Source organism: Rhinoraja longicauda, chromosome 10, assembly GCF_053455715.1.
Source record: "Rhinoraja longicauda isolate Sanriku21f chromosome 10, sRhiLon1.1, whole genome shotgun sequence".
NCBI classification, from domain to species: domain Eukaryota; kingdom Metazoa; phylum Chordata; class Chondrichthyes; order Rajiformes; family Arhynchobatidae; genus Rhinoraja; species Rhinoraja longicauda.
In genome coordinates, this window is record NC_135962.1 from 47,199,778 (window position 1) to 47,220,894 (window position 21,117).

The following is a 21,117-nucleotide window of genomic DNA, read 5'->3' on the forward strand; positions in this document are numbered from 1 at the left end:
AAAAAACTGTATGCCCTTTTCTTCTTGTAGAAGCTTGTATTTACAGAGGGTCAATTGCATGTGGAGAAAATGTTGGTATTACAATTGATTGAGTTTTTATGATGCAAAATGTGAAATCTAGATATCCAAGTCAAGTGACTGTTTAAATCGGAGATGAGGAATTGGAAGACAAAGAAAGAAAATGTAATTATCAGAGGTAGAAAATAAATCAATGTTCCCTGTGTGCTCTGTAATATGGCACACCACACCCACAGCAAACCCTGCTCCAGACTGTTGCTGGCCTGAGCTCTTTTTGGCATTCTGTTGCCCTTTGCTTACAAATTTGTGTTTTTTTTTTGTGTGTGTGTCTAGATTGCGGTGTGCCAACAGAAAGTGGCAATCAATATAAAAAGTTGGCAGCAATAAGCTGGCTGTTTGATCTGAGCGCTGAATAACAAATCTACATGGCAGTTATTGCTGTAGCACTTAATCCCTGTCAGATACTCCAGCTTCCCTGTGACTGCACCCTTTCTACTGTGCATGTGTTACACGCTCTAAAATAATCCAAGCAGAAGTTTCACAGACCATCGGGAGTGTGTTATTCTTGCTACTATTTTGACTTGCTCTCGCCAGCATCTGGAATAGTTCAGAAATGTTCCAGTGGTAAAGACATCCAGTCCTAATGACATTTTCTTTCTCTCCAAAATTCCATGCTCTTTTAATCCTGACAGTTATAATCACGAGCTGTGAGTTATTTGTTCGGGAACGTTCCAAACCCCCACTGCTTAAATTCTAAGTCATGTAAGAATATCTCAGAGTACCTGCTTTATAACTCGCAGAGGGTTCCACGACTTGGAGGGGTGTGAGATTCCACCAAAATGAAAAGCAGGATCCTGGCTGTTCTTTATCCATTAATTAATGACCTGCTAACAAAACCGAGAGAATGCGTGGCTTTGAAATGTATAATTTCAGAGGATGCAGTTTCACTGGCAGTACATTAATTCTGGAGAAAGACAGCCGGCCCTGTTTATCAATAAAAATGAACATTTCAGCATCAGACCTCATGCTAGGAAACCATAGACTAATCCGTCCAAGTGAGAAATAGAAATAGAATTTTCTTCCAATTTTTACACTTAGCTAAAGATAGACACAAAAAGCTGGAGTAACTGGAATAATGGGTGGCACTGTGGTGCAGCAGGAGTTGCTGCCTTACAGCACTTGCAGCGCCAGAGAACCAAGTTCGATCCCGACTACGGGTGCTGTCTGTTTGGAGTTTGTACGTTCTCCCCGTGACCTGCGTGGGTTTTCTCCGAGATCTTCGGTTTCCTCCCACACTCCAAAGGTATACAGGTTTGTAGGTTAATTGGCTTCGGTATAAGTGTAAATTGTCCCTGATGCGTGTACGATAGTGTTAACGTTGCGGGGATCGGTGGTCGGTGCAGACATGGTGGGCCGAAGGGCCTGTTTCCGCGCTGTATTTCTAAACTAAACTAAACTAAACTCGGCAGGTCAGACAGCATCTCTGGAGAAAAGGAATAGGTGACGTTTCGGGTCGAGACCCTTCTTCAAACTTAACTACATGTATCTACATGAATAATACATATAATATGTAGATTTAAAATGCAAATAAAAGATAACAGTCTGAAAAATGGCACATATTCACTCAGTCATAATATGTAGATCAATTCAATGACACTTTATTGTCACATGTACCTAGCTAGGTACAGTGAAATATGTGTAGGAAAATATATGCAGATGCTGGTACAAATCGAAAGTATCAAAAAATGCTGGAGTAACTCAGCAGATCAGGCAGCACCTCTGAAGAGAAGGAATGGGTGACGTTTCGGGTCGAGACCCTTCTTCAGACTGATGTCAGGGGGGGCGGGACAAAGAAAGGCTATAGGTGGAGACAGGAAGACAGTGGGAGAACTGGGAAGGGGGAGGGGAAGAGAGGGACAGAGGAACTATCTAATGTTACCTTTTTGTGATACCTTCGATAGATACTGCAGCATTTTGTGATACCTTCGATAGGTACAGTGAAATGCTTTGTTTTGGTAACAACCTGGTAATAGCATACAGCAGACCTCACCTAGGCAGTACACAAGTGTTGCCACGGTTCTGGCACCGACAAAGTTACAAAAGCTCACCGAACAGTCCTATCTTCTGCTTGCTGCCGCACGTGGCAACAGGATGAAGAATTCCCCCTTTGTTCTTGATGGCCACCCCAGCCGGCTCCCACCTTTCTTCTCGGCAGCCCCCCCCCCTCCTGCTGGGTTCCCCCTCCTTCTCTGGCGGCCCCTCTGCCAGGTCTCCCTTTGGTCTCGGAACACTTGGATTCTGAGCAACATTCGCGCGCAATCAAGTTTCCACTGTGCAGGAAAACAAGGCAGGAATAACTGTGAGACATCTCGGGGATGGCATTTTAGAGCATTCAAGTATTGGAAGAACTACTAGTAAAGCAGGTAATGAACTACAAACGTCAAACTCCCTGCTATACGTAACAATAATAGAAAGCTTTAAGAAAATGGTTGAATACGACAGGTGGGAAAATGTATGAAGCTTATGCAGGTTAACTTTTTAGTCCAGAATGGAAATATATCCAATGCACACAAAGGAATCTCCCTGGCAAAAAAAAAGATGAATGAATTCAAGTGTGGATTAGTGGAAGCGTGCTAGCTGAAAGTGGAATAAAGCATATTGAAAAGAGATAATGTTGCTGGGAAAAAAATCTAACCTATTACGTTAACTGAAGAGGAAGATAACACAATTTTCTCACTTGCTTACAATTAACAATTATAAATTAGTTCTTATTCTTGGGCAAAATGAACCAGAGTCACTCCAACCATCTTAATGGAGATCTTCCTACACTGATAATCTCGTTTAATCCTGATTTAGCTGCTCTCGATGTAACCCATCATTCGAAGAGAACACAGCATGGAGCCAAACTATTTCATGTTAAATGCAAGAATAATACTGTCACTTATCCTAATAAAATTAATTACAAAAAAGTACTCTCGGTAATGAAGTAAGTCCTTTGAAATGTGGAGGGCTAATTCAATCAGGATGGGGAATCTTCAGTTTAGTGAATAGTGTAAAATAAACTATATTGACTTAAATCTGTCACTAAACATCCCTTAAGACTTCCAATTCTGTTGACTTCATTTAAAAGTACACTTAGCAAATGTAGCAAAATGAAGGTTGAAAAATAAACCTGAGGCTTGTGATACAACAAAAAAACATAAGGTTATATCTCCATTTAATTATCTATTAATTGCTATTCAAATACTAAAACTGGATCTGCTATTATGATGTGTATCTCATATTGAAATGATTTCGTCACTTTCATTCAATAGCTCGAACAATTTCTGGAAAGGCTTTTCTGTTTAAGTCATAAGTTCGTAAGGTCGTAAGGTCATAAGTGAGAGGAGTAGAATTAAGCCTTTCGGCCCTTTCTGCCATTCAATCATGGCTGATCTATCTTCCCCTCCTAACCCCATTCCCCTGCCTCCCTGTACACCTGTATTAATGAAGAATGTATCTATCTCTGCCTTAAAAATATCGACTGACTTGGTTGGCCTCCACAGCCTTCTATGGCAAAGAATTCCACAGATTCACCACCCTCTGACTAAAGAAATTTCTCCTCATCTTCCTAAAAGAACATCCTTTAATTTTGAGGCTATGACCTCTCATCCTAGACTCTCCCACTGGTGAAAACATCCTCTCCACATCCACTCTATCCAAGCCTTTCACTATTCTGTGTGTATCAATGAGGTCCCCCCTCATTCTTCTAAACTCCAACAAGTACAGGCCCAGTGCCGACAAACACTCATCATTCACGGGATCACTCTTGTAAACATGATTTATTATCCTCAGGCTGCCATAAGAAGCTAAACTATATATCAAGACTCTGACTGCATTCTTGAGACCATTGGGAGATAAGGGTCATCCATAAGAATAACTCAAAACGCTCAAGCTAATGAATTTGGTGCAAGTAGGACAGAAAAACACACAAAAAATTGAATCCAGGTGAAGAGATTAAAAAAAAAGATCTAGTTGGTTGCAGAGTAGACAAAAGTCCTTGATCAAACAACATTTTAGATGCACCTCAGATACCTGCTAATTTGTTTCATTTCTGGCTTTTTTTTTGTATTATCAATAAAGATAATGAGAATATTTGAACAGTTTTTTCAATGTCAACTACAATTTTTATCGAAATAGCTACTACCAGTAGCAATAATAGTCACAGCACTTCACATAATCAATACTACAACAAAAAAAATAGGCCTTGAGAAACCGAAGGGCAGAAATTCAAAGAGTTAGTGCGTAGGAAGGAATTGCAAACGCTGGTTTACACCTAAGATGGACACAAAACGCTGGAGTTACTGCAGGTCAGACAGCATCTCTGGATAGAAGGAATGGGTGACGTTTCGAGTCAGGACCCTTCTTCAGACTGCAAACCCTAAGTGCAAGGTGTTGCTTTTTGGGATCCAAACCAGAGTAGGACCTTCACAGTGAACGGTATGAACACAGGGGAGTGTTGTAGAACAGAGGGACCTAGGAGCACAAGCCCATAGTTCCCTTAAAAATAGTGAATCACTCGTCCAAATCAATTTGAATGACTGTTTGAAATGGGAACACATTCATTGGTTATTGGCATTGAGAGAAAGATATTGAGCTGGAGATTTTTCTTTCACTGAAGTTGCTGCCTATCAACGTGACATGCTCAGCTTGTGTTCTGCACTTTCAGGTGGATTCATGCGCAGATCTTAAGCAAAGGATTTTGAACTGGAACAATATGTAGGAAGAGAAAGGGTGACACGGTGGCGCAGCGATGGAGTTCCTGCCTCACGGCGCCAGAGACCCGAGTCCAGTCCTGACCTCGGGTGCTGTCTGTACGGAGTTTGTACGTTCTCCCTGTGGCCATGTGGGCTTACTCCAGATGCTCTGGTTCCTTCCCATGTTCTGAAGACGTGCAGGCCTACAGGCTAATTGGTTTCTGTGCGTAGGATGGAAAAGTGGAATAACATAGAACTAGTGTGTAGGAAGCAACTGCAGATGTTGGTTTACACCGAAGAAAGACACAAATTGCCGGAGCAACTCAGCAGGACAGGCAGCATGTCTGGATAGAAGGGATGGGTGATGTTTTGGGTCGAGACCCTTCTTCAGTCAGGGGAGAGGGAAACTCGAGATATGGAATGGTACAAAGAGCAGGTAAGGTGTGGAAAGGACAAATGAAAGCAGATGGTGAACAAGCAAATGCACAATGGCTCATTGTCGGCTGAGGGGAAGGTGACAACGAGGCACACAAACTGTAAGATTAACCAGGAGCACAGTGAAAATAGTCGGGGAACTAGGGTCGGGGAGGGACGGGGCGAGAGGGAAAGCAAAGGTTACTTGAAGTTAGAGAAGTCAATATTCAAGAGATTCAAGAGATTCAAGATTCAAGATAGCTTTATTTGTCATCCAATATTGGACGAAATTCAGTCACCCACAGTCCAACAATAAAAGCATTAAATAAGCATTAAAATTACACAACCCCAAAAAACCCCCAAAACACAGTCCAACAATAAAAGCATTAAATAGGCATTCAAATTACACAACCCCAAAAACCCCCAAAACACAGCCCAACAATAAAAGCATTAAATATGCATTCAAATTACACAACCCCAAAACCCCCAAAAACACAGTCCAACAATAAAAGCATTAAATAGGCATTCAAATTACCCAACCCCAAAAACACACAAAAAAAGAAACATCCATCAAAGAAACATCCATCACAGTGTGTCTCCTCCAGTCCTCTCCTCACTGTGATGGAAGGCCACAATGTCTTTCCCTTCTCCCGCTGTCCTCGCCCACGGTCAGGTTGTTGTGGTTGTAGGCCGCGCCGGACGGTCCACAGCGGGCCAAGCCCAAGGCGCGTCGCGTCGCAGCCGCTCCCGCAGCCTCCGAAGACGGCCGGCTCCGCTGATGATAAGTCCGATCCGGGGCGGGCGAACACGCTGCTGCTGCCGCTGTTGTTGCACGTCGGGGCGGTCGTGGCTCCCGACATTGAAGCCCCCGCCCAGCAGAGAAATATCCCGCGGCCTATCTTAGGCCGCGCCGGACGGTGAAATGTCCGCGCCCCATGCCCCGCGATCCGGGGCGGGCGAACCCGCTGCCGCTGCCGGAGCTCCCGATGTCGGCATCCACGCGGCCCGAGCCTAAGGCGAGTCGCAGCCGCTCCCGCAGCCTCCGAAGACGGCCGGCTCCGGTGATGGTAAGTCCGGTCCGCGGGCTCTGCGAACCAGAGCCCTGGAGGCCGCCAGCTCCAGGAGTTGGGCCGATGGTAGGCCGCAGCAGGAACGGATACACGGCCCAGAAAACAAAGGTCGGGTCTCCGTTCGGAAGGGACATCTATTTACAATGTTACAGTTCCCCCCCTCCCCCCCGCATACACACATAGTACACAAACACAAAAACACCACATCACAACTACAATTAAGACAAAAAAAACAACAAAAACACAAAGACAAATGGACCGCATGTGAGCCGCAGCTGCTAGGGCAGCGCCGCCATACTGCAGGGTTGTAAGCTGCCAGCTTTTTGTGTCTATCTTCGGTTTCAACCAGCATCAGCTGTTCCTTCCTGCACATTCCTTCTCTCCTGAGATGCTGCCTGACCTTATCGGAAAAGAGGAGATCTTATCGAAACGTATGATGAGAGGAGATCTTATCGAAACGTATAAGATTATTAAGGGGTTGGACACGTTAGAGGCAGGAAACATGTTCCCAATGTTGGGGGAGTCCAGAACCAGGGGCCACAGTTTAAGAATAAGGGGTAGGCCATTTATAACGGAGATGAGGAAAAACTTTTTCAGTCAGAGAGTTGTGAATCTGTGGAATTCTCTGCCTCAGAAGGCAGTGGAGGCCAATTCTCTGAATGCATTCAAGAGAGAACTGGATAGAGCTCTTAAGGATAACGGAGTCAAGGGGTATGGGGAGAAGGCAGGAACGGGGTACTGATTGAGAATGATCAGCCATGATCACATTGAATGGCGGTGCTGGCTCGAAGGGCCGAATGGCCTCCTCCTGCACCTATTGTCTATTGTCTATTGTCTATTGTCCAGCATTTCGTGAATAAGTAGTCAAAAAGGTAGGTTTGCAAGGGCATTTTAAGGGTGGGTAGGGAGTTGAGGAAGGGGAAAGACTTGAGGAGGACTTTCAGAGCTTAGCGGCATGACACGTGAGGATTTAGGAAATTCACAGCGGGGCAATTAACCTCTGGGAGGCACAAGCGGCCAGAATTAGAGGAAAACTGTCATATCGGAGAGGTATAAAACTGAAGGAGAATAAAGGGACAGGGAAAAGTGAGAACATGGAATGATTTGAAAGCCAGGATTAATATTTTTTAATTGCACAGTGAGCCAATGTAGGGCAATGATCAATGGGGAAAATTGGTAACTGAAACCTAGATAACGGTAGTAGAGTTTTGGAACGGCTTGCAGAGAGTAGATCAAAAGAAGCTGTCACAATCAGTGAAATAGTGAAGACCTGAAGTAGCAAAGGAATCGATGAGGATACAGAGGCTGATGAGCGGAGGCAAACTGGAGCAGTGGCGCGTTACGGTGGTGCAAATATGTGGCCTTAGACAACATTTAATTTGGTTTAGTTTAGAGATACAGCACAGGGAAAAAAAGCCTTTTGGCCCACCAAGTCTGTTTCGACCCTGTGATCACCGCACACGAACACTATCCTACACACACTAGGGACAAGTTACAATTTTACAAAGCCAAATAGACTACAAACCTGCATGACTTTGAAGTGTGGGATGAAACTGGAGCACAGGGAGAAAACCCAGGCTGGTCACGGGGAGAACGTACAAACTCAATACAGACGGCACCCGGTCTCTGGCGGTGTAAGATAGCAACACTACTCTATGCTGCCCGTGGTATGTGAGATCAGAAACTTTGATTGAAAAGCAATTAAGTTGTTTAATTACAGAACAATGAGTGCCAGTACCTGCAACCCAGTTTATATTGCACGCTGCAAGATTAAAACTCGATAGCCTTACACTTTAAATGATTCGTACTATGGTGGAAGACACCCAAAGCGTCACACTGGGCCAGATCAACCCCTACTTCATCGATCCAGTGCTGCAAGGCACTGGGCCTGTGAGAAAATAACAAGCTACATATGTCCTTAGGCCAAGATTGGACTTTTCAGAGACTTGAAAGTGGCAAGATGGCGCTGGAACATGGCGAATCTGTGCGCACTGACCCAGAAGAGGATCTGTTGTAATCATGTATAATGTGATTTAATAAGATATCATACAGAACAAGCATTTCACTGCAGATAGCCACAACAAGCTGCAGCAACTCAGCGGGTCGGACAGCATCTCTGGAGAAAAGGAATAGGTGATGTTTTGGGTTGAGACTCTTCTTCAGATCAGTCTGAAGAAGGGTCTCGACCCAAAACGTCACCTATTTCTTTCCTCATCCTCTGACCCGCTGTGTTACTCTAGCTTATTGTGTCTATCTTCAGTTTAAACCAACATCTGCAGTTCCTTCCTAAGCATTTTACTATATCTCAGTGCAGGTGACAATAAATAAATCAAATAGACTCTTTAGTAGATCTTGCATCTGTTGGGTACAAGGTATTTGAAGTCACATTAAAGGTGCAACATAGATTACTGCCATGAAACTGAAAATAACGAAATGTCTCTAAAAAAGTGTTCAAAACGTTTGAGTTTATTTTATTGTCACGTACAATGAAAAGCTTTTGTTGCGTGCTAACCAGTCAGCAGAAAGACTTGTCAAAAATCAAAAAAGCACTCTTTTAAAACCAATATCAAATCCATGGAAATTCCAGGACGGAAAGACACTTTTCCACCTGTTTTTAGCCTCTCATTTTCAAAGCTGTCATTTCCCGTTCCATTCTTCTGCAATGTATTTCCCTTACATTTTAATTCTTTTGAATTTGTGAAGGTGCCTATAATGACAATACAGATGGGCAGCCTAGTTTGCACTGTGCTTTGATTTCTTTTCCACTGACATTTCGGGCATTGGGGAAGCAAGAATACCATTTTGACACCATTTGACAAGGTAAGCAACAGGAGATAATTTTTTGCCTTTTGTTGAGTTATTAACAGAAGCCAGAAAATTAGCACTAATGGGGGAAGCAATGGGGGGGGGGTGATCAAAAGAGCTTGTATTCATATAAAGCATTATTGGAAATGGAATGCATTACCATAAGTGTCAATTGAACCCAGGCCAATGCTGGTAGTTAAGAAGGAATTAAACACCAGGGGGTTAAATTGCTAATTGATGTCAGTGGAAACAAAATCAAAGCACAGTGCAAGCTCGGCTGCCCATCTGTATTGTCATTATCGGCACTACTGCCAAAAGACATAATTTCACCTCCCCAAATTCAAAATAATTAAAATGTCGGGAAATACATAGAAGAATGGAATTGGAAAAGACAGCTTCGAAAATGAGAAGCTAAAAACAGGAGGAAAAGTACCTTTCGGTCCTGGAATTTCCACAGATTTAATGTTGGTTAAAAAGAGTGCTTTTTGATTTTTTGCAAGCTTTTCCGTTGACTGGATAGCAGGCCAGAAAAAAAAGAAAAAAAAACACGTGACAATAAACTAAACTCAAACTCGGAACTGACAAACGTCATGAAACATTACCCACATTGTAAAAAGAGCTCAGAAGTTCAAAGTCTCTATGTGACTGGAGGAAAGAAGAACAGAAATGGCCACAAATCTTTTCATTGCAGCCATGCCAAGCAACCATAATATAGGGGAAGATTTTATGCTCAAATGTGAGTCAAATTTTCAAAGGAAAATGACTGAAATCATGAAATAGGCCAGGAAGCATCAATGGAATAATTATAAGCAGAAGGGTTAATACTAATAGGTTTTTTTTAATTACACAAAATGTAATATTTTCAGTGGTAATGGTATGAATAACCATTAGTTCTTTGCTGCAAATAGATTTTATTAATATAATTCTTCACTATAATAGTTTCAGAATGAAGAGGTGGCTATAACATATGGCCCCAGAATGTATTGAAACTTAATGCAATGTGATGGTTAGATGGTGCTTTACGCCCAGTGTAAAAGAGTTGTTTGATTTAGACTTTATTGGATTTTGGGCTGTTGAAATAACATGAAATTATTTGTCAGTGATATTTTGGCACTGGTGCAGTGGATAGAGCTGCTGCCTTACAGGTCAATTGCCCCGGGTTTGACAATAGACAATAGACAATAGGAGGAGGCCATTCGGCCCTTCGAGCCAGCACCGCCATTCACTGTGATCATGGCTGATCATTCTCAATCAGTACCCCGTTCCTGCCTTCTCCCCATACCCCCTGACTCCGCTATCCTTAAGAGCTCTATCTAGCTCTCTCTTGAATGCATTCAAAGAATTGGCCTCCACTGCCTTCTGAGGCAGAGAATTCCACAGATTCACAACTCTCTGACTGAAAAAGTTTTTCCTCATCTCCGTTCTAAATGGCCTACCCCTTATTCTTAAACTGTGGCCGCCCCTTGTTCTGGACTCCCCCAACATTGGGAACATGTTTCCTGCCTCTAACGTGTCCAACCCCTTAATAATCTTATACGTTTCGATAAGATCTCCTCTCATCCTTCTAAATTCCAGTGTATACAAGCCTAGTCGCTCCAATCTTTCAACATATGACAGTCCCGCTTCCAGGAATTAACCTAGACTCAAAAATTTATTGCCACCTGTACCAAGCTACAGTGGAAAGCTTTGTGTCTGGTCAGCTAGCAAACGTATGGCAGTCAATGCGCCATAACCATTTGGTCCATTTAAAAAATTTCAGGTAATGTCGGTTTGGTGTCCAGTTAGCGTCCTGGGGATTTTGGAAAATGACAGAGATATTGTTTTCTTGGAAAGGCTTGTATTGACTGGAGTTTAGAAGGATGAGAGGGGATCTTATAGAGACATATAAAATTATAAAAGGACTGGGCAAGCTAGATGCAGGAAAAATATTTCCAATGTTGGGCGAGTCCAGAACCAGGGGCCACAGTCTTCGAATAAAGGGGAGGCCATTTAAAACTGAGGTGAGAAGGAACTTTTTCACCCAGAGAGTTGTGAATTTGTGGAATTCTCTGCCACAGAGGGCAGTGGAGACCAAATCACTGGATGATTTGAAGAGAGAGTTAGATAGAGCTCTCGGGGCTAGTGGAATCAAGGGATATGGGGAGAAGGCAGGCACGGGTTATTGATTGTGGATGATCAGCGATGATCACAATGAATGGCGGTGCTGGCTCGAAGGGCCGAATGGCCTCCTCCTGCATCTATTTTTTAAAGTTTCTATGTAATGTCGGTTCAGTGTCCAGTTAGCGTCCTGGGGATTTTGGAAAATGATAGAAATATTGTTTTCCTGGAAAGGCATAGCTTGCGCCGGATAGATAGAAAAAGGACAAATACGTAGCTGGGTTATTCTATTTCCAAAAGTAACAGTGCTTTTTGAAGTTGGCAAAACCAATCTCGCATTACTGCTGCCGCAATTAATTGAACAGTCGTTGACTGAGAGCAGGTGACCATCCACACATGTGCAACTTGCTGAAACATATTAAACTTCAATATAAAGGGGCAGGGGGGGAGCATTTTTTCAACTCGCAAAGATCAAAGGTTTGGGCCCAATAAAAGCACAGCTGCACAATATAAATGCCTTTATTTCCACCAATAAATTGGAGATGGTGGAAGTGTGATTTAATTAATTGGGCTGAGCCGAACATTATGAGGCCTTTGTTTTTATTTGAGATATTCAGGTGAAGGTGCAGGATGCTCGGGTAATACTCTGAAGTGCACAAGGAGGAACTTGCGATAAATCAAATAAAAACAGGCCTGTCCCTTAAATGTCAACAGATGTGAGGAAAGTGGCAAGGAGATTCATGGGGCTAAAGGCTTGCAAAACTGAGTTAGTATTAAATATTGTCGAGATGGATCCTTGATCTCAGTCACGGTGTAAATACAGAATAAAATCTGGTTTGTGCAACAGACCACCAACAGAAATCTATCCCTTTACTATAACAAAGCCTTGGGGGTTGAGTTTCCTGGTTTTGCATGCGTTTTTCCACCAAAGTGGCAGAGTTCACACATAAGGATCCCCCTGGGCATTAAAAGCACTGAATCAACCATTGAAGCAGCTAGACATAAAGAATCAATGGACTATTGGTATTACTGTCATGGTCTTTCTCCAAGGGATGCCTATTTCCTGGCTCCTGTGAACGAGAAGCCTCGTGACATTAAACCTTGTCTCATTCGTGCAACCCTTGGATTTTGAAAGTCTTTGGAGGAGGAATTTGTGTGTGTGTGTGTGTGTGTGTGTGTGTGTGTGTGTGTGTGGAGGGGGGGGGGGGGGGAGGAGCAGATAACTCAAAGTGCACCAGGCACAAAGGAATCATTTCCAGTCTTGCTACCAGGTTTTATTTTATTGTACTGCTATCATTTGGATGGAGATGGTGGAAAGAATGAACAGGGTATCGTCCAAGGTAGAAACCTGCAAATTGTTATCATCTATATATGGTACTGAAGATAAATCCACTCACAATTATCCATTGATTGTGGATGATCAACCATGATCACAATGAATGGTGGTGCAGGCTCGAAGGGCCAAATGGCCTCCTCCTGCACCTATTTTCTATGTTTCTATGTTTCTATCATTTACAAATGCACTGATAGAGGGTCACTCATTTTCACATCCAGCTGAAGAAGCTTGTCGGGGGTAATGTATTTAAGACTTTACCTGCCTGACCTGATGAGTTACTCCAGCATTTTGTGAATAAATCGATTTGTACCAGCATCTGCAGTTATTTTCTTATAAGACTTTACAGACCTGACAATAGTCAGGCAATTATGACAGCATTCAATGCTAACTTTGAGGAAATTCAAAGCTAGTGACTGACAACCATTTCTCAAGTTGTGAAAATGAGACAAAAGGGTGTCAACGAAGGAAAGAAGTAGAGGCGTGAAATATAAAGCTGAGGGGGAGAGATATGGGCCAGAAAGGGAACAAGAGAGAGTGGAAGAGGGGGGGATGGGAGGGAAATGTGAGGCTCAGGGACGAGGGGTGAGCGTATGGAGGAGGAAAAAGGAGTAGGGTAACTGGATCCGAAGAAGGGTCTCGACCCAAAACGTCACCCATTCCTTCTCTCCAGAGATGCTGCCTGTCCCGCTAAGTTACTCTAACATTTTGTGTCTATCTTCAATGGTAACTGGAGTATTGGAAGATGGTGGGAGAAATTTGTTGGCATTGGGGTGGGGAGAGCAAGGGGCAGGGAGGGTGAGTAGGGAGTATTATTTATTTGATACCCCTCCTTATTCTCAGACCATTGACTGACATCTACTAAAACCTATTGATTTCCACAACTATTTTGACTACACTTCCTCGCATTGTGTGAGAGCGTACATTACTATCATTGTTTCCATCTCCACTGCATCTGCTCCCAAGAGGAGGCTTTCCATTCTAGACATCTCAGATATGATAGTGCCATTTAAGAGGCTTATATGTCGGCATATGGTAACATAGAAACATAGAAACATAGAAAATAGGTGCAGGAGTAGGCCATTCGGCCCTTCGAGCCTGCAACGCCATTCAATATGATCATGGCTGATCATCCAGCTCAGTAGCCTGTACCTGCCTTCTCTCCATACCCCCTGATCCCTTTAGCAAAAAGGGCCACATCTAACTCCCTCTTAAATACAGCCAATGAACTGGCCTCAACTACCTTCTGTGGCAGAGAATTCCACAGACTCACCACTCTCTGTGTGAAGGAATGTTTTCTCATCTCGGTCCTAAAAGACTTCCCCCTTATCCTTAAGCTGTGACCCCCGGTTCTGGACTCCCCCAACATCGGGAACAATCTTCCCGCATCTAGCCTCTCCAACCCCTTAAGAATTGTATATGTTTCTATAAGATCCCCCCTCATTCTTCTAAATTCCAGCGAGTACAAGCCCAGTCTATCCAGTCTTTCCTCATATGAAAGTCCCACCATTCCAGGGATCAATCTGGTGAACCTTCTCTGTACTCCCTCTAAGGCAAGAACGTCTTTCCTCAGGTTAGGAGACCAAAACTGCACACAATACTCCAGGTGCGGTCTCACCAAGGCCCTGTACAACTGCAGCAGAACCTCCCTGCTCCTAAACTCAAATCCTCAAATCCTCTTGCAGGGAATAGAGGGATATGGCTCATTTACAGGCAGATGAGGTCAGTTTAACTTGACATCATGTTTAGCACAAACATTGTGGGCCGAAGGGTCCATTCCTGTGCTGTACTGTTCTATGTTTTATGTTCTATACATCCTCTTCCTTCAGCAATGTGTTTCTTTCCCATTGATGTTGTGGACGGAGCCCTCACCCAAGTTTCCTCAGTGTCTGAGAGTTTAAAAAAAACCAGAGGCTTTGACTTGACTGACTTGAGAGGTCCGAGCTCTTGTTGCCTCTTTACTGCGTGTGCAGTGGGAGCTCCTATTTCATTGACAAAGGGCGCAAGTGCAGCACAATGATGCAGTGGTAGAGTTGCTGCCTTACAGCGCCAGAGACCCGGGTTTGATCCTGACTACGGGTGTTTGCATGTACGAAGTTTGTATGTTCGCCCCGCGACCTGCATGGGTTTTCTCCGGGTGCTCTGGTTTCCTCCCATACTCCAAAGACATACAGGTTTTCAGGCTAATTGGCTTGGTGTAATTGTACATTGTCCCCTAGTATGTATAGAATAGGGTAAGTGTGCGGGGATTGCTAGACGGTGCGGACTCGGTGGGCTGAAGGGCAAGTTTCCATGCTGTATCTCTAAACTAAACTAAACTAAATTAAACTAAATGTATCCTGATACATTTCACAGGCACTCACACTTAACTCAGCTTGATAGCTTCGTTGGAGTAAAGCTTAAACCCATGTCTTATTAAATTGAAAACGAGTCTAATAATATATTGACGGTAAATGAATGAATGAATGAATGAATGAATGAATGAATGAATGAATGAATGAATGAATGAATGAACGAATGAATGAATGAGTTTATTGGCCAAGTATGCATATACAAGGAATGTGCCTTGGTGCGCCGCTCACAAATGACAACACAAACATACAGTTAACAACTAAGAATAAAGCATAAACACATCAAAACAATAAGGATACAACATTACGGTCTAGACATGTGGGTGAAAATAAACCAGAGCAAAAAATAGCCTACAGACTTTGGTTATTGAATAGAACTATTAAGAACTATTACTCGTGGGGAAAAAACTGTTTTTATGTCTGGCTGTGGCTGCTTTGACAGTCCGGAGTCGCCTTCCAGAGGGGTGCTTCAAAGAGCTTATGGCCATGGTGAGAGGGGTCAGAGATGATCTTGCCCGCTCGCTTCCTGGCCCTTGCAGTGTACAGTTCATCAGTGGGGCGAAGGTTGCAGCCAACAACCTTCTCAGCTGATTACACAGGACATTCCAACAATGAGTATTGAAATAAATAGCAAAGTCTAAAACAATTTATCAAAGCTACAGGAACAGCACCTCCTTCCTCTGAGACATTCTCCACTGGGAAGATTGTCAACTGTATGACCGCAGGAACATCATTGCCTCTTGGTTGCGTTCCAAAGCCCATGTTTTCTCTCTTGCACATACATCACTGTCATTTTTCTTTTCCATCATCGCTGTAAGGAACAATATCCTGGAGCTCCAACTGAGTGCCTGCGACCACCACACAAAAATGGATTAGACCAAGCAAAAAGTCCATCGCTGTCTACACAGGGTCCTTGGAAAGGAGCCAATAAATATTGTCTCAGTAGTACTGATATTGATAGGCCGAGACATGTTGACCTGAGATTGCTTCCTAGCACAACTGTTGGGAATTTAAATTCAAGGTATTCAATGAAAGTAAAATAAAAGATCAGTAATCGTAACGGTGACCATGAAACTTGGTCGCCATGGTAGACGATGAAAGCTTTTCACTGTACCTCGGTACACGTGACAATAAACTGAACTAAACTAAAACTAGTGGATGATTGTAGAAACCTTTCTGATTTCCTCATATCCTTCAGGTTAAGAGATTTTAGCATCCTTACCCAGAAAAAGACACAAAGTGCAGAAGTAACTCAGCAGGTGCGGCAGCATCTCTGGAAGGCATGGAAAGATGACATTTCGTGCCTGGTTAACTAAAAGAGCGAGTCTGAGGTCATCCTATTCGGCCCCCCCCCGACTCCATCAAAACGATAACAGGCAGCATTGGAAGCCTATCCTCCCTAGTCATACCGCATGTCAAAAACCTTGACGTGATATTTGACTCTGCATTAAAGTTTGACAAGCAAGTCAACGCTGTGGCAAAAGCCAGCTTCTTCCAGCTTCGTACCATAGCTAAAATCAAACCATTCCTCCAATTTGACAACATTGAAAAAATCATCCACTCATTCATTTCCTCCCGCCTAGACTACTGCAACTCCCTATACACTGGGATCAGCCAATCATCCCTGTTCCACCTGCAATTGGTCCAAATCGCCGCAGCGAGACTCCTGACGGGTGCCTGTAAAAGGGACATCACCCCGATTCTGGCCTCTCTCCACTGGCTCCCAGTACAGTACAGAATCAACTTCAAGCTCCTCCTATTCACATACAAAGCCCTAAACAGGCTTGCCCCCCCATATCAAAAATCTTCTAACCCACCACTCTATCTCCAGGTCCCTCAGGTCGGCCGACATGGGGCTACTCACTATCCTGCGGTCTAGGCTTAAGCTCAGGGGTGACCGCGCTTTTGCAGTTGCAGCTCCTAGACTGTGGAACAGCATCCCTCTCCCCATCAGAACTGCCCCCTCCATCAACTCCTTTAAGTCCAGGCTCAAAACCTATTTCTACTCCCTAGCGTTTGAGGCCTTCTGAGGGGGCGCTGTGAACTGTTTATGTATGTGCTGTTATGTTTGTGTCCCATTGTATGTTTGTTCTTGGTACCTGAACTGATGTACATCACTTTGGTCAACGTGGGTTGTTTTTAAATGTGTTATACAAATAAAATTGACTTGACTTGACTTGACTTGGTCTTTTTCCCTTTAAATGGTCTTCCTATCCATGTCCTCTGGAGACCGGCTGAGTTAATCTCACCCTTTGTGTTCAACGCAAAATTCCAACATGTTCCTTGTGTCTTCAAAATACGTGGAGCTGCATTAGGCCTTTGAAAAGGTCCGGAGACAAAAAAGGATGGACAGTGAGTTCCAGCAATAGCAGCAATGTCCACATCCGATTGATTCTTTTCAAATGTCGTCAGGAGCCGATGACCCTAGACCATCTAAAGGAAAGAAAGCGGGCAGAGCTTTATTCAAATATTTATATTAAAAATCCTGCTTCTTGAATCAACACATAACTTCCTGTTCCCTCTCCCTTTCAATGCCTAACCCTTCAAGGTTTAATCCATAAGGGAGAACAAGTGAGGGACGAGGGGTGAGTGAAAATTATAAACCCTCAGGCACTGGAAACCTGAAACACAGCGGAAATAAAACACTTGCAGGAAGGAAGTGCAGATGCTGGTTTAAGCCGAAGATGTCTATTGTCATTGACAAAATGTTGGAGTAACTCAGCGGGACTGTCAGCATCTCTGGATAGGATGAATGGGTGACATTTTGGAACATGTCAGAAAGGCTCGATAAGACACAGGGCATTCATGGATAGAGAAACACAGTTAATTTTGTTGAAACTAGAGGAGACAAAATGACAAGTGAAAAAAAAAACTAAATACAGAACAACAAGTGGAAAGTAAGAAAAACCTTGCAAATGCGGAAATCTAAAACATAAACAGAAAATACCCAGCACTTGCTTGAAGGAAGGGAATCCATCTTGAAGCATTTCCATAGCTGTGGCCTGACTAAAGGAGAAAAAAACCCAAGATAGATTTCAATCGGAGAAAGGGTATGGTAGGGTGAGATTTGAGTTGCAAAGGTGATAAACTGTTGATGAATCTCTTTGGTTGATAGGGTAATGCAGGGCGATTAAATAGAACGACAACAAAGAAAGAGAACATGAAAAAGCTGTGAAATGCAGACACAGGTCAGGCCATGCCAAATGCAGAGAGAAAAACTGAAAATGCATTACTAATGGATAATCTGCAGCAGAATTAATTAGTTCTCAGAACAGAGAAAGCAGTTTACCAAAGGTTCTTTAGATCAATCCAGATTTTCCCAGTTGTTGGTAGGTTGAACATACCTATGCAAGGCAGTATTCTTAATACTATAAAATAGACACAAAATGCTGGAGCAAGTCAGCAGGACAGGCAGCATCGAGAGAGAGAGAAGGAATGGGTGACGTTTCGGGTCGAGACCCTTCTTCAGACAGGCAGCATCTCTGGAGAGAAGGAATGGGTGACTTTTCAGGTCGAGACACTTCTTCAGACTGTGAGTCAGGGGAGAGGGGGATAAAGAGATATGGAAGGGTAAGGTGTGAAAACACAGATCAAAAGGGACAATGCTCAAGAAATGTAGAATGGCACATTGTTAGCTGAGGGGAAGGTGACAATCAGTAATATTTAATCAGGAGAACAGCGAAACTAGTTGGAGAACTAGGATGTGGGAAGAGATGGAGAAAGAGGCAAAGCAAGGGTCACTTGAAGTTAGAGAAATGAATATTCATACCGCTGGGTTGTCAACTGCCCAAGCGAAATATGAGGTGTTGTTCCTCCAATTTGTGCTGGGTGTCACACTGACAGTGGAGGAGGTCCAGGACAGAAAGGTTAGTATGGGAATGGGAGGGGGAGTTATAGTGTTTATCAACCAGGAGATCGGGTAAGGCTAAGCGGACTGAATGGAGGTGTTAAAACTATACTTGAACCAGTCAGGGAGAGCTTATATTAAAGCTTTCTGAGGGAGCACCATCTACTGCAAGTTCATATCATGCTGTAGAACCTTTGTTTACAAGAATGATTCCAGGAATGAGTAGGTTTATCTATGATGAACACTTGACAGTACTGGGCCTCTACTCGCTGGTGTTTAGGTTGAGGGGGAACCTCATTGAAGCTTACAGAATAGTGAAAGGCATAGATAGAGTGGATGTGGAAAGGATGTTTCCACTGGTGGGAGAATCTAGGACCAGAGGCAGAGATAGACAAATTCTTGATTAGAACGGGGGTGTCAAAGGTTATGGGGAGAAGGCAGGGAAATGGGATTCGGAGGCAGAGATCAGCCATGATTGAATGGCTGAGTTGACTCGAAGGGCCGACTGGCCTAATTCTTCTTGTGTACGTGAACCTCTTTGATTCCTCACGTTGCATTGGAGAATTCCATGGATGAATTTATGCTCTGTCGGTGGAATCCTCTGCCACAGAAGGCAGTGGAGGCCAATTCACTGGATGTTTTATCAAGAGAGAGTTAGATTTAGCTCTTAGGGCTAAAGGAATCAAGGGATATGGGGAAAAAGCAGGAACGGGGTACTGATTTTAGATGATCAGCCATGATCATATTGAATGGCGGTGCTGGCTCGAAGGGTTGAATGGCCTTCTCCTGCACCTATTTTTCTATGTTTCTATGTTTTCTATGTATGCTCTGAGGTAGGTTAGCAATCTCAAGATGGATTGTCAGTCAGTTGCAGGCATCATTTTCTTTTCATCTGTCAGCCTGGCATAATCTGCAGGCTTCCAATGTTCCCAGTTTTACCTGCACCCCATTTCTCCCGGCAGATGTAAACAGGATGAACCTGTTGTCTCTTCTCGCCTTTTGCTACCTTTGGCTCAGATTCCAAGCATTTGTCATTTCCTTTTCTTGTTTCTTTATTTTCAGAGTGCTTCCCTGTCCACTGGGAACAAACTCAAGTCCCGGCACTCCTCCCGTGGAATTTCCGCACTCCCAACAGATTCCGTAAACAAAATCTCCCAAAAGTTTTCAGGTTGCAGGAAGATGTAGCCCGTCGTCAGTTTTAACAATCAGCGGACATCGAGGCAAGTACGAGAAGAATATATATGAGAACATGGTCATTGTTCACAAATGTTTACCTTTCGCTATGTGCACCCTCGGTTTGGCGATTATTGTCACCGCGTGTTTTATGAGATCAGTGATATCAATCTAGATTCCTGAGTCACAGAGGGATGATGTTTGTAGAGGAAGGAACTGCAGATGGTGGTTTAAACCGAAGATAGACACAAAAAGCTGGAGTAACTCAGCGGGACAGGCAGCATCTCTGGAGAGAAGGAATGGGTGACGTTTCGGGTCGAGGCACTTCTTCAGTCCGAAGAAGGGTCTTGACCTGAAATGTCACCCATTCCTTCTCTCCAGAGATGCTGCCTGTCCCTCTGAGTTACTCCAGCTTTTTGTGTCTATCTGAGGGATGATGTTTTGTGTGCGTGTGTGCGTGTGTGTGTGTGTGTGTGTGTGTGTGTGTGTGTGTGTGTGTGTGTGTGTGTGTGTGTGTGTGTGTGTGTGTGTGTGTGTGTGTGTGTGTGTGTGTGTATGTGCTTGTGCTATATGTATGCGTGTGTGAGAGTGTGAGTGCGCATGTTCATGCCTATGTTTGTGTGCATGAATATTCGTGCCTATGTTTGTGTGTGCGTGCGTGCGTGTGCATGTGTGTTTGGTGTGTGACTGAGGGTGTTTGAGTGCACACATGTATGGAACGAGCTGCCAGAGGAAGTAGTCGAGGCAGGCACTATCATAATGTTTGAGAGACATTTGGACAGGTACATGAATAAAATAGGATTTGAGGGTTAGGGGCCAGCACGGGCAGGTGTGACTCGTGTAGATGGGTAGATGGGGCATGTTGGTCGACATGGGCAAGTTGGGCTGAAGGGCCAGTTTCCACCCTGTACAACTCTATGACTCTATGTACACATGCATACATTCAGTGTCTTATTGTGTCCACATGCATGCGCACAAACATGTTTATGTGAATGTGCAAATGTGTGTAGGTGCATGTGCCAATATTTAAAATGAAAACTAATTTCTCATTCCCATAACAGTTATCAAACACTTTAACTCCCCTTCCCATTCCCATACTGATCTCTCTGTACTGGGCCTCTTGCGTTGTCAGAGTGAGACCAATTGCAAATTGGAGGAACTGCTTTGGCAGCTTACAACCCAGCGATATGAATATTGATTTCTTTAACTTCAAGTAATCCTTGCATCCCCTCTCTCTCCGTCCCTCCCCCACCATAGTCATTGTGCTAGTTTT